At 42.4% G+C, this 17,366-nt stretch overlaps 1 protein-coding gene across 3 annotated transcripts in view; it reads right to left on the bottom strand.

Annotated features, from left to right (window-relative positions):
• Positions 1–17,366, bottom strand: part of RASSF8 (Ras association domain family member 8) — a 286,157-nt gene that overhangs the window by 158,120 nt on the left and 110,671 nt on the right. For all 3 annotated transcript variants that reach the window (XM_085652777.1, XM_085652776.1, XM_085652778.1), the window contains exon 2: positions 1,543–1,636. The gene's annotated coding sequence lies outside the window, so the exon portion shown is untranslated. The remainder of the gene's footprint in view (positions 1–1,542; positions 1,637–17,366) is intronic.

Raw genomic sequence — 17,366 nt, 5'->3', positions numbered from 1 at the left:
CCCACCCACTATTAAAAAAATAGTCTTTCTTGACTATACCACTGAAGTGCAACAACAATTTGAGTCCTTTTATGAAGTCAAACAAAAACTGAGAGCAATGGAATTTCAATATATGCTACTAGACTCAGATAAACTTAAGGTACTGCACCAAGAAAAGCATATGGTATTTAAAGTCTGTGGGGTGGGTGGCGGGTCGCAGGGGGAGGGAGTCAAATAAAAAAAACTATATATACACTTACCTGTCTGCTGCTGCCGCACGCTGTTGTCTCCTCTTGGTCCTCTTTCCCACTTCCAGGGCAGGAAGTAGGAAGCACCTGGCTCCCAGCCACCCGATAGCCAATCACAATGCTACAATTGAGCGTTGTGATTGGTCTGAGCGTTGTTGAGTGGTGCTCAGCAAGAGAATGGGAGGTTGGGTATGTTCTCGCATGAATGTGTGGCCGACCCAAGAGGGACGGCCAAACATTCATGCACACTTAAGGGAGTGCAAACCACTCCTCCACTTCCCTGCTCTGTCAGCAGGGCAGCCCCGCCCTGTCCCGTCCCACACCCAAAGCTGCTGCAACAAGGAAAAAAAATGAACTGATAATAACTTAGAGTTACTATCATTTAATTTTTCCTTTAGTGACACTGTTTAAAAGCAGTGGGGCGACGCTCCTCTGCGTTAGCGAAGGAGGCGCCACTGAAGGAAAGTCACCTTTCTCTGAAACATCTCAAAGTGGGTGGAGGAGCGAACACTCACCCAGAGATAATCAGGGGACCACTGGTTCCTGGGGAAGGCCTAATGAGGAGGGCAGCCTCATACGCAGAAGGGAAAACAACCAAGTGGCAGATGTAGATGGCGGCTGGGTTCAAAATGATGCAGGACAGAGCAGGGAGGCTGCTGCCTCCAAAACAGGGTCCAGTGACGACAGCGACCGAAGATCGATCGCAGAGAACAGTGTCTGTTTGGCTGCAACAAACTAGCAGTATCTCTATAAAAGTACGTAGGTTTGCTGGATGACCAGGCTTGCAGCCAGCAGCATTTGCTTTATATAACTGGTTTAATGGTATTACCACTGAAGTAAGCAACCTTGGGGACCCCTCAGCTGAGTTGAAATCTTCATGTTGATTTTTAAGGGTGACAGACGTTTCAAATTGGGAAGTATGGGTTGGGGAGAGTTGGAAGTTGGGAATGTTTGGTTGTTAATTTCAGCACATAGCGACCTTGATAGGCATTGCAAGAAACCTCACACAAAGCGGGTATTGTCATAGGTATGGGATCACAATCTGACCTTAAAGCAATAGCACAGAACATCAATGGCCTGCATAATATACTTAAAAGAGGAGCAGTGCTAGATTAGGTTAAAAAGCACAGAGAAGGCTTCTTTTACAGGAAACACGCCAGCTGGGCTCTCAATGAAGATTCATGGGCCGGTGCGGCTATACCAGAGTAAATGACTTAGGTATCACGAGGGGCCACAAATTGTCTTTGAATCTGAAATAATATTAGACCGTTTTCGTCCCCATACAAGACTGCTAAGATTAAGAGGTACCCCTTACCTTTTCATCCTAAGCATGTGCAACTCATGAGGTCACAGAAACCACTTCTCGGGAAACTTCTGCGGTTCAGCTGTCCTCGCTCCCTTTGCCCGTCCTACCAGAGAGAAGAAATGTGCCTGCATTAAACATAATGAAGAGTGTCCTGCACCTTCTTTTGCTGTGCTTTGATCAGCAGAATGAGGTTGATAATTCACCACAGTTAGTCACTCGTTAAACTGATTACAACGCGTGTCATCCACTATTCAGAGGAATTGATCTGGCTGTGGAGTCCGTCATTAAGAATGGGATGAGCTGCAGCCAGACAAAGATGAGCTGTTTCTTATTCAGTGTGCCTTCCAGAAAGCAGATAATATATATATTTTTAAAAAGTGCACAAATACGAGTTGTCCTAGCTCAACAATAATCCATTCTTTCAGGATTTTGATTTGGGAGAAAGATAAACTTTGTTCTCTGGAAAAATGGATCCGTTTTGCATGACATGACCCAAGGACTGCAATAGAGAATGGAAATAAGATATTCAACCCGAGCAGCCTGATTTAAGCAGTAAAATGCACGTGATACTTAAGAGTCAATAGATTTTTTAAAGGAATACTACGACAATCACTCAGGTTACTTCACCAGTGAAACATGTGAATGGTCCAGACTCCAATATATACAATAAACAATAAAGCATCAGTAGTCACTGATTGACACTAGAGAAGGAACCTTGCTCGTTGGCTAGTGTGGTCAGAAGAGATGTGACAGCCACTGCAGTGGGTGGAGGAGTCAGCACGGAGGCAGCGGGGTGCATTACACATCTTCTAGCTGCCAGTGAAGGCCTGTCTCCCTCTAGCGGCACCAGCTGACACAGTTTCAGATGGAGCTGTACTCGTTATTGTGCACAGCTCCTGCTTCAACGTCATTCTGTGACAGTCAGGACCGGACTGGCTGTAGGGGGCACTGGGCGCTTTCCCAGTGGGCCGGAAGGGTGGGGGCCTCTTTTGTTACTGGGGGCCTTGTTTGGCAAAAGTGCTGCAATATCAGCCCCCTATAACAAAAGCAGCAGCAGTGTTTCCCAACAGCACCCCCTCCCAAATCCACCCCGCCGGCAGGGCCAGACAGGCCGCAGCGGGCACCGGGCATTTCCCCGGTGGGCCGCCAGGACTGGGGCCGGTTTTGGGATCCTGGGGGGCCGATTTTGTTATAGAGCCGTTTTTGCAGCATAGCGGCAATATCAGCCGCTGTAACGAAATCGGCCGAAACTGGCCCTTGAACACTGCTCGGCAGCACCCCCAACCCACGGGGGGCCAGCAGAGCACTTTTCCAGGGCCGGTTTTGGTTCCCAGTCAGGCCCTGCCTGCCGCGGCCGGTCCAACTTAATTGCCAGTGATGGTTTGCGTTCTCAGTCTGGCTGTGGTGACAGTGGGGGAGGAGTTAGGGCTCGACATGTCTGTGGGGGGGCTAATAAGATCCTCAGAAACACATTCTACGAGCAATAATGTGGGAAATCACAATTGGAGGAAGACTGCGATTAGCTTTTACCCCTAAAATACTAACCTGCGGTCAACTGTTTAAATGAATACTCTCCAAGATATATCACCCCACGTTTTGCTTGTTCTGCCGAGTGTGGTATCAGTGCCTTGATGCCGTACCTCATAGCTCTTTCCACGTGCTGGTGCCACAGAAAGGTGTCCTCTCTATAGACAGAATCATCTTGAAGATTCTTTATAGAAATATCCGCCAGCGTTCAGCCACCATATATAGCAGGCGATGACAGGAAAAGCAGCAAAGCCCTCATAATGACAGCAATTAATGAAAAATCTTAATTACGCCTTATCTTCCCCCATCCACTTTTTATCCAGCTGGGAAAGAAAGATAAGTTGTGCTTCTAATTTGTCGCTTCTGCCACTTGAAATGCTCGCTAATGAATTTGCATGTAACTTTAATTAATGGGCAACAAGTCTGTAGAAATGAAGGGATCGCGTGTGTGCATGTATCTGTACGAGGAGTGCCCTGATGGTGGAAAGTGGGGCAGGGAGCACAAAGATCCAGAAAATAGTTTTCCTATTTTTCGACCGCACTTTTGGGTGGAGCATCCACCCTGTTTTATTTTACAGTTGATATACCCTAAATTAACCTTTTTTTAGACGCTTTGGTGCCCTACAGTGGCATTCTTTTATCTTTTTTTCAGTTTCATCTTCCTCTATGGCGGGTCATATTCGAGATGCACTTTTAGAATGATATTGAGTAAGAAAACTTTCAGTTCTGAAATCCATCCCTAATTTAGCCGCAGTCCTACAGTGACAGAAAGAATGAGCCTTCGACCTGTCCTCACAAAAGATCCTGCAGTAGGAGCTGCACTGAGGGATTCGGGAAGGGGTGGATGTTAGAGGGGAAAAGGCCAATTCGAGTTAAGAAAAAAGAGGAACGCCCATCTCCTGGGATCTCTTCAGTGAATGTGTGTACTTTAAACATTAAGATGAAACATATAGGAATTATAAGATGTTGAATTGCCATTTGGTGCCTAATAATCAAAATTACAGCTACTTAACTGAATGTCACTCATTCATCCGACCCGAGGAGGGTTAATTTAAGCTAATCATCTGCGGAGGCTGTGACAATGATTGGCTGTGCCTAGACCACAGCAAGAGGGTGAGCCCAGAGAACAGGGTGATGCTCAAACCGAGTGGCCACCAAGGTTGCACTTTGCATCTTAATCAACAGTAGTGTGAAAGGTGGCCAGTACCTACAACTGTGTGCAATGAAGTAGGTATCCTCTCTGGCTAAACCAACTAATCTACAAACACGAGCCCCGGTCAATACCTTTGTTTTTTGCAGCCTGTTTAGCCCAATAGGCATAGCTGTGGCCAACAATCCACACTCTCCTTGCAATGCTCAGTGCCACCGCAAAAACAGAAAATAGTCTTTGAAGACAAGTTTTCTGGAAACTCACTACAAAAATAAGAATTTGAAAAGTTCACTAATAAAGCTCTACTGGTAAAGATACTCTAAGTGCGTCTATATATATGTTTTACACTTTGTAGATCAGCTAACTATAACAGCTTAATTTCACTGGTTTTGAACAAGTGAAACTTGAGCCTAACTATAACGTCTCTGTAACCTTTGTTTTCTTCAGTATATATATATATTCACTGAAAAAACCATAGGTTTCACACATGTTATAGTTAGCTGGACATTTTACTGATAAAAAACCAATGAAATTCCCCCGTTATAGTTACTGTAGGCAACTATAACTCACGCGACCGCAATCCTCTGCTGATGCTAATACTGTATTTAGACACTTATTTGCCCATGTCTTCTTCCATTAAATTTTAGCTATACATATATTACAAATATTTTTTTTTCATAAAGACACATATGTCATCAGCAGAGGATTACGGTCGCGTGAGTTATAGTTGCCTACAGTAACTATAACGGGGGAATTTCATTGGTTTTTTATCAGTAAAATGTCCAGCTAACTATAACATGTGTGAAACCTATGGTTTTTTCAGTGAATTTGTACGGTTTTTTAAATGCTAAGTTACTTTACGCCATTTGTGGCGTGCGCGCCCACTTAACGCAGTTCGTTCCATGCGCGCACGGTGCGCTTCGCGCACCGTGCGCGCACAGTGAGCACGCGGTGCGCTTCGCGCACCGCGTGCCCACATTACGCTAGATGGGCCATGAACGCACGATGCGCTTCGCGCACCGTGCGCACATGGAGGACATATGATGAGCAAACTCTTAAATCTGCTTTTCATTTATTTTTTTTTATTTTTTTTACCGTACGCTTACCGTAAGCTTACGGTATGCGTACCCCGTGATTTTTTTTAAAATCAATAAATGTTTTTTTGTACTTTTCTGTCCTTCTTTGACCCCCTTACAAATGTTAGGGGGTCTGTAACTCTCCTCATTGCCCCCTTTCCTTGTTTTCTCTGTTTTTTTTCTGAGTGAAACACACAAAATGGCGGCCGCCGCTTCCTGGTTTCGGCCGATTCGAATGTTTACTAAGATCTATGGGCCAATCAGAATCTCCTTCGCGCACGCCATGTTTCTTCCGTACGCTTACCGTAAGCTTACCGTACGCGTACCCCGTGATTTTTTTTAAAAATCAATAAATGTTTGTTTTGTACTTTACAGTCCTTCTTTGACCCCCTCACAAATGTAAGGGGGTCTGTAACTCTCCTCATTGCCCCCTTTTCTTGTTTTCACTCTTTTTTTTTCAGAGTGAAACACAGAAAATGGCGGCCGCCGCTTCCTGGTTTCGGCCGATTCGAATGTTTACTAAGATCTAAGAGCCAATCAGAATCGCGCTCGCGCACGCCACCGTACGCTTACCGTAAGCGTACGGTAAGCGTACCGTAAGCGGGCTCAGATATATATATTGATTTAAAGGCTATTTTCTCAGAATCTACTGAACAGATTTACACCAAACCTACAAAAGGCACTTCCTTGACCTAGGGACTACCTCTCTGCCAAATTTTGAGTAATTCTGTTCAGCCGTTCGGGCTGTAGCTCGTTCTAAAGGTCCTATGGAAAAATGCATGGGAAAAACGCGTTTTGGGACCCCCCTTTTATCTCAGCCCCCGCTTGACGGATCCCCCCGAGACTTTCAGGGTAGGAGCGGAGCGTAGCGCCCCACCTATTTTGAGAAATTCGCGAGGATTCGTCGACCGGCGCCAAAGTTATTCAAAATAGAATGTTGAGGTTTTCCTATGGAAACGTGGTCCTAACTATAACTACCTACTGGCGACCGCCAGTAGGTAATATATATACAGAGAGAGAGAGAGACATCCTTGATTCTATTCATCCCACTAACAGGCCTTCTGACACATCCTAAACCTCTTTTACTACTATGAACACCCAAATAATCCTTTATAAACTCTTCCCTCCTCTATACACCCTCTTTCCTAATAATCCAACTAACAGACTCACATGTTGACCACTCTTACCACTCCCAATAACAATTTATATTTCCCTCTAATAATCCACCACTATTCCACCTTTGGATTCCGGAGTAGCATGCTACTCACCGAAACTGCTTCAACGGCTCATCAGGGGTAGTAGTCACTATATACATTTTTTTCAATTAATATAGATAATATTTTTATTTATTTTTGTGTTTATGCATTTTTACTGGAGGATTTATGCATGCAGGCTCATAGGTTTCTTTCACTGTGCTTAAACACATGAACATCACTTACTATTTGCTAAATACAATTATGGTGAAGCATTTTCTCAGAGTTTCTGAAGAGGATAAAAAGCTGTTAGTGATTTCATCTGAAGTAGTTTTCCGCAGGCACTGCTTGGTTTTAGGCTCTGAGAATTGTGGAGACCAGCAGAACCTTTTTTCTGTATATGTACTGCTTCTGACATTGTTGCTACTGTATTCCTTTGGGTTTCAGACATGAAAGCAAGGATAGGGCATGCTTCTGAACAGTAGCACAGGCCTATGCTACGACTCTTTTCAAACATGCTTATAGGGTTCCTGCAAAGGTTTCTTTAGGAAACTGGGAGCCGCTACCCAAACACTAATAACACTGTAGAGAACAACCATTAGGACTCCCTAGATGACTAATTATTATGTCCTATGGAAAAACGATACACAAATACCGTTGGTTACTTACAGATATTTACCGTGCCATAGGATCATTTTGCATAGGCATACATTAACTGAAGGGTTGAAAAGGGGTCGTGAAATTATATGGTTGGGAATTATAGTGTTCGACTGGTCTGTGCCAAGAATTTATTTTGATGACTCTTTCTAGCTATCAAGACCTTTTTAAGTAAAGAATTGTAATGAACCTTTCAAGAGACCCTGTACAAAACGCATGTATGCCACAAGCTTTTAAGACCCCACTCTATCTTTGGAATCCAACAAGGAGTAAGAGCCTTTTTGTGGAAGGGATCACTCCAATCACAGATATCAAAGGCAGAAAACAGAAGAACAATGTGTCTATGAGTGCACTCAGCTTCCAGTGGCACTTTTGAAAGGAGTAGGAGACCTCAAACTGGTTTCCATAAAATAGAACATGTAAGCAGACTATCGTGCACACAACACGGGTCCAAAGTCATGTAGTATACAAAGCAATGCATTTCCACCTCGCCAGCACAGTCTTGACTCAGATTACTTTCTATCTCAGAGGCAATGGACATAGTAGTAGGCCTGGGCATGAAATTCTGCTCTGCTCTTGGAGCTTGAAGAGTTTTTACCACTGCATGCTCTGTGTAGCGTGCGGAAATCCGAAAAACTCTGCTCCATCGAGCAGAGCAGAGTTTTTTCCTCGCTCGCACTCGCCAACATTAAGTTGGCAAGCGCGAGCGAGGAAAATCTTACACCAGACCACCTCCCGGCGACATTTCTCAACACGGACAGTCACGGATGGCCGCCACGCCTTGTGTTGAGAAACCTTCTGTTCGTGTGGAGGAAGCTGATGCTCAAGCAGAATATCTACTCAAGCGGCAGTAAGAAGCAGTGCCCTGTTGCGCTGCGCATGGTGTGTTTGCACTGATTTTCCAGTGTGGGACAAATAGCCAGCACTAAAAATCAGCAAGAAAGGCACAACCTAACGCACTCTGTCGCTTGTGTAGTGTGACAGAGTTTTTTGGTTACTTCGTGGAGTTCCACACTGCGGAACGCTGCAAACTCCGTCCAGGCCTAGACCACATCTCATTCTCCTGCACAATAACATGGCACCAAATCTGTATAGTTGGCTAAACGTGGTCAGTGTAACAGTAGACTCCACTCCTCACATGTAAGACATGGCTTCTTTATTTACTTTTAATGTTACATCAAATAAAATGGATGTATTTTAACATGGACACTGGTTGTGCCCTAAATGCATTAGAGTGTGTGGTGAAAGCACTGAGCCTGGAAAGCAAACCTGCTCGTTTCCTAATTAAGTAATGTTTAAATTGTGCAGCTAATAAAATGTAAGTGCAATTTCAATTTTTTTCTACTCGAGTTGGCAGGCCAGAGAAGGAAAATTGCTATTCTATGACATTCTTTCATAAACACTACCATGTGGTAGGCAGGGCAGAGAAAATAGAAATAAGTGTCTCTGTATTTACTACATTTAAAATAAGTATTGTTCACTGTCCTTTGTAACAAAACCAAAGCCTGACATGAGTAGACTTGTCCATACAGCACCATGTATTAGAAAGATGGAATATAAGATACTGGTAAGATACTGGTCTAGGGATTAAGAAAACTCACAAATCAGTTGTTTAAGGGAAGCCCCCGAATCCGTTTCCGCCTGTCTTTTCACGGTGGGATGACCGCCGCAAAAAGACAGGCGGAAAGGGATATCGCAGGCACCACCGCAATGCTGCCCTATGCTTTGGTTCCGCAAGGTGGGCGGAAATGGACCGCCTTGTGGAACTGTGGTGGTCAGTCTTTGCGTCTGCCACGCCTCCCTGAGGATTCCCCCCCACCATCATATTCTGGCGGGGGGAAAACTGCTGTCAGATGGCGGAGGGCCCGCCACTGCATGGCTGGCGGTGGCGGTCCATCCGCCATCGTAATGAGCCCCAGAGTTCCAACTTCAGGCTCATTGACAAAAGAAGGTAGATGGGAAGTCTTTACATGGCTTGATCTATAACAAACAGAATTATACAAATGTGGTGTTAGACAGCTAATTATCTCTCAGGTAGGCCTTAGACTAACTGATTAGGGAGGTGCTATGAAAAAGGATTTTGGCTTATCTAATCTTTGCCCACATGTGTACAATAATTGCTGAGATGTTTATAGTACAATCATGTTGATACACATGATTTGTAGACGAATAGAGTATAATAAATAAACATATAGTGTAAAATACTAAATACCAAGAGAGCATACTGGTTTTGGAGTTTGCTTGGGTGTACCACCTGTAGATAGGAGATTCTCTGACAAGTTGTGTCTGGCTCCTGTTTACATGAGAATAACTACACACACACTCATACACATAGTAAACCAACACTGACCCGTACTCTGAATAGTTCAGTCTTGTTTTCATACAGTGATCCCACAACTCCATGACTCCAATCAGTCAGACATACCAAAACCATGCTGAAAGGTTGACCTTATTCAGAGCCACTGGAATTAAGCAGCGAGAGGTGGGGGGGGGGGGCAAATTATGGGGCAGTGTTGAGTAAATTGCAGCAGGAAAAGGCAAACTATGCCATGTAATGGAGCACATTTTGTGATAGTATTACATCATTATTTTGTCATTTTTAAACTTGTTAACGCTATCTGGGCATTGGTTGCACCTCATTAGTACCAGTTTAACACCCACATATAGCAATAAGCAACAGAAAGCTGGCCAGTCAGTCTTTGCAAAGGGTCTTATACTGCACGGCAATATGGGTTGCTGCATTTTTAGTAACTTTTGAACTGTGTAAACTAAAAACTATTTTTTGGGTTGAAATCTGTAGTTTTTATGGCAGATGATGGATTATGTTGCAAATGCAGAATGCAGCAAATCCATAATTATGTGAAAATTGACGCAGTTGCACAATCACATAATTCCAGTGACCTTGAACATATTGTACAAGTTCACACAAGTCCATAAAAATGGTAGAAATGTTTCATACAAAGGCTTGTAACATAACATATTGATTTACTCATTCATTTAATGTTATTTTGGTTTAATAATGCCACAATGATGGACAGCACGCAAAGGAACAAATAAAACCAAGTACGTTTTTATAAGGAGCACAATGTAAGCCGCATCGACCTTCGGCCTTGGGGCCTGTGTAATGGGACTTATTGGGTGTGTTAGAGGTAAAATAATTCATTTGCAATGATGGCCCCGCCCACAGACTCATCCTGTACCGTCCACCTCTTGATACTTTACGGGCTAGAGGCACTCATGAAAAGTAATGTTGTGTTATATTAAATTACTTTATAAAACGCAATGGTTACCCGAAGATGTCCTGACACTAGCTCAATAACCATGGACAGAAGAAAGGACTATGTCAATCAGTCATTTATTCATTTAAGCCTGTTTGGGTGAATGAAGTGGACTCTTGATGGGGCGCTGGAAAGGAGAGAGGACAACACTCGACTCTCTTTTGTCTACTTTCTGCTAATGCTCCAAAAATACCCAGTCAAGGGTCGGCATGACCAGAGGATGGCTGCCCCACTGAAAGACGTGTGCCACTCTAACGCCAGCCCTTGGATATTCTTCGATACACCCGCCTAGCGCGCATCTTTTACGTTCTTCATTCCTGCATTGAAAACGTATTCTTTGCCAAAGATGCCAGGAGAGTGAACCCAGCCCAGACAATAAGTTTACACATTTTTGTCAAAATATAATTTACAAGCACATGCATAGGTAAACAAGCATTGGCCAAACATTGGTTAAGCCTATAATCTCTTTCTAGGTATTATTTTTACAAACACCTGCAATAGGCATTAGATGTTTAAAATGAATGATAAATATAAAAATCTAAGTGTGGCAAGTAGTGGTTTGCAAAAAAAATATGAAAAATTACATATTCGAAAAATAAAAAATGAAACAACGAAAGAAAATCAGAAGTGAAAACAGATATTGGTTTTCCCACCCTGGCACTGACATGGCATATGTTTTAGGTGGATGTGCACATGAGAACAAAATGCCATCACTCACAGTGAAAACAGCTAATGACTAAAGAAGGCTGGCATGTTGTCCCGTGTTATATGCTGTCATGGAGCAAAGTGGAATGACATTTGAACAGATCATTGCATACATTTTAATTATGTTTTTATTTTTTAAACATGAGTTTGGTGAGACAGCCACAGCTTTTTCAAAATGAACAATATCCCCCATGAGTAGGTTCCAAACAGTGTGTGCCCTGTATTGGGACACAGTTCCGGATTACCAAGTAGGCACCGGCCTGTGGGCCCCACTCGTTTTAGGGGCCCGCAACAACGGATCAAAATAATATTGATTTGATATTGATTTGATCTCAAGAGAAAATTACAATCAAGCTTTCTGAAATCAATTTTTGTTTAATAACATAAATAATTGTTCATGTTTAGTTTTGTGTAATAAAATTGGTTTATTAAAATTGTTGGTTGGTAAAATTAAAAACGTATTAGGAGATAATTTGCGAGGGGGGGCCGAAATTTCGACTGCCTAGGGGCCCCCATGGTTTTAATCCGGCACTGATTGGACAACTGTTTATCAGAGACTAGAAAAATTCTAGCCTGCGTGGCAGGCAAAGGGCTCTTCTGTTAGACTCTACGGTAATAATGTTTTCCTCGTTTTTGACAGGTTGCCATATATTTCGCTTCCCTTGCTTCAGACATAACCTTCTAAAACACTTTAACTTGTTACTTTAGGGCAGCACTTTTGACAGCCATTTTAATTTTCTTGACAGCTTCAGCACAGCAGTGAGAAGCATGCTTTTAACACATAAGCAACAAGGGATATGCCGCCGCCTCCTGTCCCAGGAACTGCATATGACTGACTTACGCTCACACGGCAAAGAATGTGTTTCAAGAAGATCTTTAAAAAACAAGGATCATTTAACACTTTCCAAATGAACTTAGCAAACATTTCCTTCAGCTTTCCTGTTCAATTTACGATACACTTACGAATACCACACAACTTCCAAGTACCTCCTTGAATTTCTTGGCCCTTAGCAGAACTCAAAGAAATACAATAAGCAAAGAAGTTACATCTTCTGGGGAACAGCCAAGCTTTAAACTTTTATTTCTGAAAGGGAAGATGATGTGAGTTGAGATAGAACGGAAGAGGGGAAAGGTTCTGGACGGTTGGGGGTCAGTACTGAGAACCAACCACCATCTTTCTTTTATTTCCAGAACCTGCAAGCAAGGCTGGCTTTAGCGCTGGTGCCCTGTGCGACAATGTTTGTTGGCGCCCCTCCAACGACCACCTTTGCCACGGATTCCCTCACTACCACCCTTTAACTGTGCCCTTCACGTCTCCATAACCACACACTCGCTGAGATGCATTTAATTTGGTTTATACCTCTGCTCATACCAGTGTATGGCGTCAGAGCACTTTACATCACACACACATTACACAGACGCAATCAATCATAAGTGTGTAAATCAGTGTATAGGAATGTTACAAAAGACAAAGGAATACAAGGTGTAGGAGCCACATGTCATCCATACTGGTAGACAGTATAGTTTAAGAGTGCTTGATCTGGAGAAGCACAAACTCAGAATTTAAAATATAACAGCGTAGTCGGGGTTACATTTAATAATGTAATAATAAGAATTGCTATATATATATATATATGTATATTTATTACTGAACTTATTTTGCAAGGTTAGAATAATGAAAGGCTGGGGTGAAAAGCATAACGCTCTAATAATATAGACCTTGTAGTTTGCATGCAGTTCTTTGATGACAGTTATTAGGATTTTAACTTATACCCTGCAAGGAACCAAAGGATCTCTCTGTCAAACGCACTGACCTCTTTAGATTATATGCACTTTGTGATCTGCACGGTACAAGTACTTTGTATCAGGCCTATTAATACACTACTCTACTTTTGGTTGAGTCAAAACTTCCACTAAACAAAACTCAGATCTCACTCCAGTAACAACATTAATCACCGGAGTTATCTAGAAATTTGTATGGTATGAAAATTGCTGGATGCACAGAATGCGGCAGCAGGTGCTTTTAAAACTATAACATACTTACAAACATGGCGCCCCCAGAAGTCAGCACCCACTGGAATGGCACCATTCGCGCTGCCCTAGAGCCGGCCCTGTCTGTAAGTGATAAGCAAACAGTGGACCTAGGATCTAAGATTCCTGGTAGGATGATCCTCAACGAGTTCATTTTTGATGGAGGAAAGAGAGTGTAGATATAATGTGAGTGATTTAAAAGTTTTAATTGCATGCACAAGAAATCATTGAAGCTTGCTCAATAGAGAGAACGAGTAAGAGCAACATAAACCAAAATCAAGGTGAGCTGCTGCATTCTGCACCACCCGAAGCTGACGTTTGTGGAAGAGTTCTAAACATATTTTGAGCAATAATAATGAATAGAAATCATTTTTATGTTGAAAGCAATACATAAATGATGGTTTAACATGATTATAGTTGAAAGAACTTTATTGTGATGTATGGAAGTGTGTTTATTAATATGATTTTGTTATGCCATATTTATGTGAAAACACTGAATTGGACAAGATGGATGCTGTTTCTGTCATTCACTCTTATATACCCCTCCCCTCCTGGTCTCATGCACATCTTCTCTCCTCACAAGCTCCGCAGAGGGAAGCCAAGCTGATGTAATGGTTTTTGCACTGGTATGAGTATAAACCATTGAATGAACTTTCGAGTGTACCTAACTTGTTGCAACCTCAAGGCCCTTCCACTGTAGTCCCACGGCTTAGACTCGGCCTATTCATTAGTACGATGTTCCATCGTAAAATGTTTCATATTCTGTTTGAACATCTCTGGGTGACAATAGCATGGAAGATGCTGGATGCTTTCTTAAAATGGGATAGTGCTTATGTGTTAATGTAATGATGTTTTTAATTCTGATTTGCCAAGAGGGTGAATGTTTTCGATCATACCGTGAGTTTGCTGTTTTAACAATTTGTTATGCAAGAATTATGTATAAGAACCCCTTGATTTTGGGAGTGAGACAGAAGACTTTCCTATTTACTAGGGATGCTGTCCAACCATTTTTCTGATTTTGTTGCTCATTTAAGACTTAGAATGGTTCTCTGATTATTACTACTCTGTATGATTCTGCAATTGAACCTTTATGGCATTTATTCTATATTGCTTGGTTTTTAGCTTTTTACAAAGTGGTTCCAGTTACTTGTTTCAATACTCTGCTGATTAGATCTCAGGGAGGTTGCCATTTCATGCAATTTCTTACAGTGGGAGAACAGTCTATGGTAAAACATTCAGTCTCCTTGAATTCTGGGCTGTCCTGAGTATTGGGGTTTCGATTTGTGCTCTCACACATAAAGAGAGCTTAAGGACGGAAAGATATAAATAGTTCCCATAGTCATGGCAGAAGCCCACATAGGCTGATGGAGCAGATATTCTATTTGCTGTGTGGTGCTCAGATTTTGAGCTGGAGGAAAGAGGAGAAAGATACTGAGGAGATTTGTGCAGTGAGTATCAGTAAAAATTTGCTTTTTAAAACCAAGTGTTGAGGGGCAGAGGGGTTATACCCCTTGCTCACAAACACAAAAGTTACTGATGAAGATCTCCTCACCACCATCCATCAGCTTGGATTCCATCTTGTATATATTGAGCTTGAGGCGATGACAATCCAGCCAGTGCCAGATTTCTAACATGCACACACAGATGCTAGAAGCAGCCATCATCCAGTGTAACTGTGTCAAGCTTAAGACCAGCCAGCACCAGCCCAGAAGAGAGGGAGTTATCAAAGATGGCAAGGCAGCATACAGTGCAAGCTGTAAACTCCTAGGTGGGCAGGACTCCAGAGGAGAGCCTGGTTTGGATTTCTCTAGAGCACCCAAAAGATAATCTCCTCAGAAAGGGACAAAGTTAGTAAATGCAGGAGTAAAGGAGCTAAGACAGGTGAAGTGTCCCATGCAGAGTACAAATGATTACAATCTTCTTAGCCAGTGACTCTTGAAAGACTTGTGAATGGAGGCTGTAAATATATTGTACCACAATGCATTTAACATAAGCAACTTTATTTAGTGGCAGAACAGAATTTGTCTGTATTAAAGTAACGAACATGTATATTTTTATTCAACCTTATTGAGTACTAAGATTACTAACACCACTACGCAAGCGGTTAATGGCATCACAGCAGTTCTCCATGCCAATAATTCAAAGACATTGCAAAGGTACCCAAGGGTAACTACTGGTTTAAGTTACGCTAAACACTGACATTGTTTAATGCTTTGGGGTTCCAACACTCAAATCAATAGAAATTATTTGGTTGCACACTATTGTTTGTGTTACCAGCTGTGCGAATGTGGCACTGCTGTTGATTTGCAGTGTTATTCCTACAGGTCACAGAGGCTTCAGTACAATAGGGCAGGTTTAGTAACAACTATTTCATAATATCTGTCCTTGTTTAATGTGATCTTGATGTTCATATCAGGAATGAGAAGCTATACATGAGGTCCAAAGAGTTATCCCAAAAGAATGTGCATACACTCCAAGTTACCCTCATGTCTATGGGTGCTTCAAGTGCCTGTATTTATTATTGCATTATATTTCTGAAAAGAGTAGTCTCTGACAGAATATGATAAAGCTGCGGGACACATTTTCTGCCGGGTGGACAGTGTCATTTTAATCAAACAAGGACACAATCGGGTTGCTCACCACAATTCCCTTAATCTATCCATACTAGCGGGAAGAAAATTAATATGTTAGGGCATGGCACCTTTTCCAAAGCAAATACACATTTGAAAGTTCATTATTGGGTAGCAGTTGAAATGTTTTAGAAGAAACACTGTCAGTAAACTTTAAATACAAAGAAAGGACTATATTAATAAACATAAATGGAGATGCGAAATAGACCCTTGGCCAATGTCACTCTTGGCTCATCGATGCCTTTGATCTACACACACATACAGGCTACGCAAAAGAGCCCCATGACCTATGGTAAAATCATGCAAAACCAACACTACATTCTGAGCGCCAACTATCGGTAATGTAAACATAAACCACACATGCACTGAACATAAATTACCCATCATATTCACAAGACTCCCTTAAAAAGTCAGAATCTTGCAAGCATAACATCCTCATCTTCTGCGCAGTCATGGCTGAAGAAACTCAGTTCTCCCCTCAAGGCACAACAGAGCAGACTAAGGGCCAACAGGGTAAAACGAGGTCACAGTGGAGCAGACTACATGCAGGGTAGTGAGAACTGAGGCTCAACAGGGCAGACCAAGGGATAACAGAGCAGACTGAACCCCGAGCAGGTCAGACTAGGGTACAGCAGAGGAGACTAAGGCCCAATATAACAGACAAACTCAAAACAAAGCAGACTGAGGCACAACAGATATTTGGGCAGATTTAAAAGCCCCTTGTGACACTTTTACACCGCCGTTGCGTCACTTTTGTGACGCAGCGGTGTAGTAAACAATGTGCCATGTTGCAACACATTAACAACGTGACGCTTCTATGGAGATGCTTCACGTTGTAGAGCCCTGCGTCACATTGTACCTGCGTCAGGTATAATGTATGCAGGGTGGGCGTTCCGACACAGGAAAGCTTCGTAAAAGTGACGCAGTGAAATCTGCAAGATTTCACTGAGTCACTTTTACAACGCCACTTCCTCAAAACCTTACGCCTGCTTGAAGCAGGCGTAATGAGTGACGCAGCATGATTAAAATAGGCATTCCGAAGCATTGCTGGAGTTGCGTCATACTTGCGACATGACTCCAGCAATGTGTTGCCTTTACGCCAATAGATGTGTCACGCATCTGTCAATCCTTGTGCCACGGTGCGCCGCATTGTAGATGCGACGCATCTATGGTGGCACAAGGGGTTTTTTTTCATGACGCAAATTAACTGACGCATCTCTGCTAATAAATGGAATGCGTCAGTTCCTGTAAATCTGCTCCATTTAGTATCGAGCCAATAGCAATACATCCCAGACCATGGGCACTGATTGACTGATACAATACTGTCGGCCCACACCGCACCAACATTCCAATAGACTACAGAACATGGTAAATGTTCTGCATTGCTGTATGAAAAATTATTAGGAACAAAAATACTGAGGTACACAAATATTGTGAAAAAAACATAAGGCACCTAAATATTGTGTTTACATACTTTGCATGTAAACTACAAAAATATCAAATCAATCATACTGTGAACCAGAATATCTTTTAAAAAACCGGTAAGTATAGTGAATTTACTATATGTAACATAATATATCATTTAT

The sequence above is a fragment of the Triturus cristatus genome, chromosome 4_1 (genome assembly GCF_964204655.1).
Source record: "Triturus cristatus chromosome 4_1, aTriCri1.1, whole genome shotgun sequence".
Lineage (NCBI taxonomy): Eukaryota > Metazoa > Chordata > Amphibia > Caudata > Salamandridae > Triturus > Triturus cristatus.
This window is presented reverse-complemented; position numbering and strand designations above follow the sequence as displayed.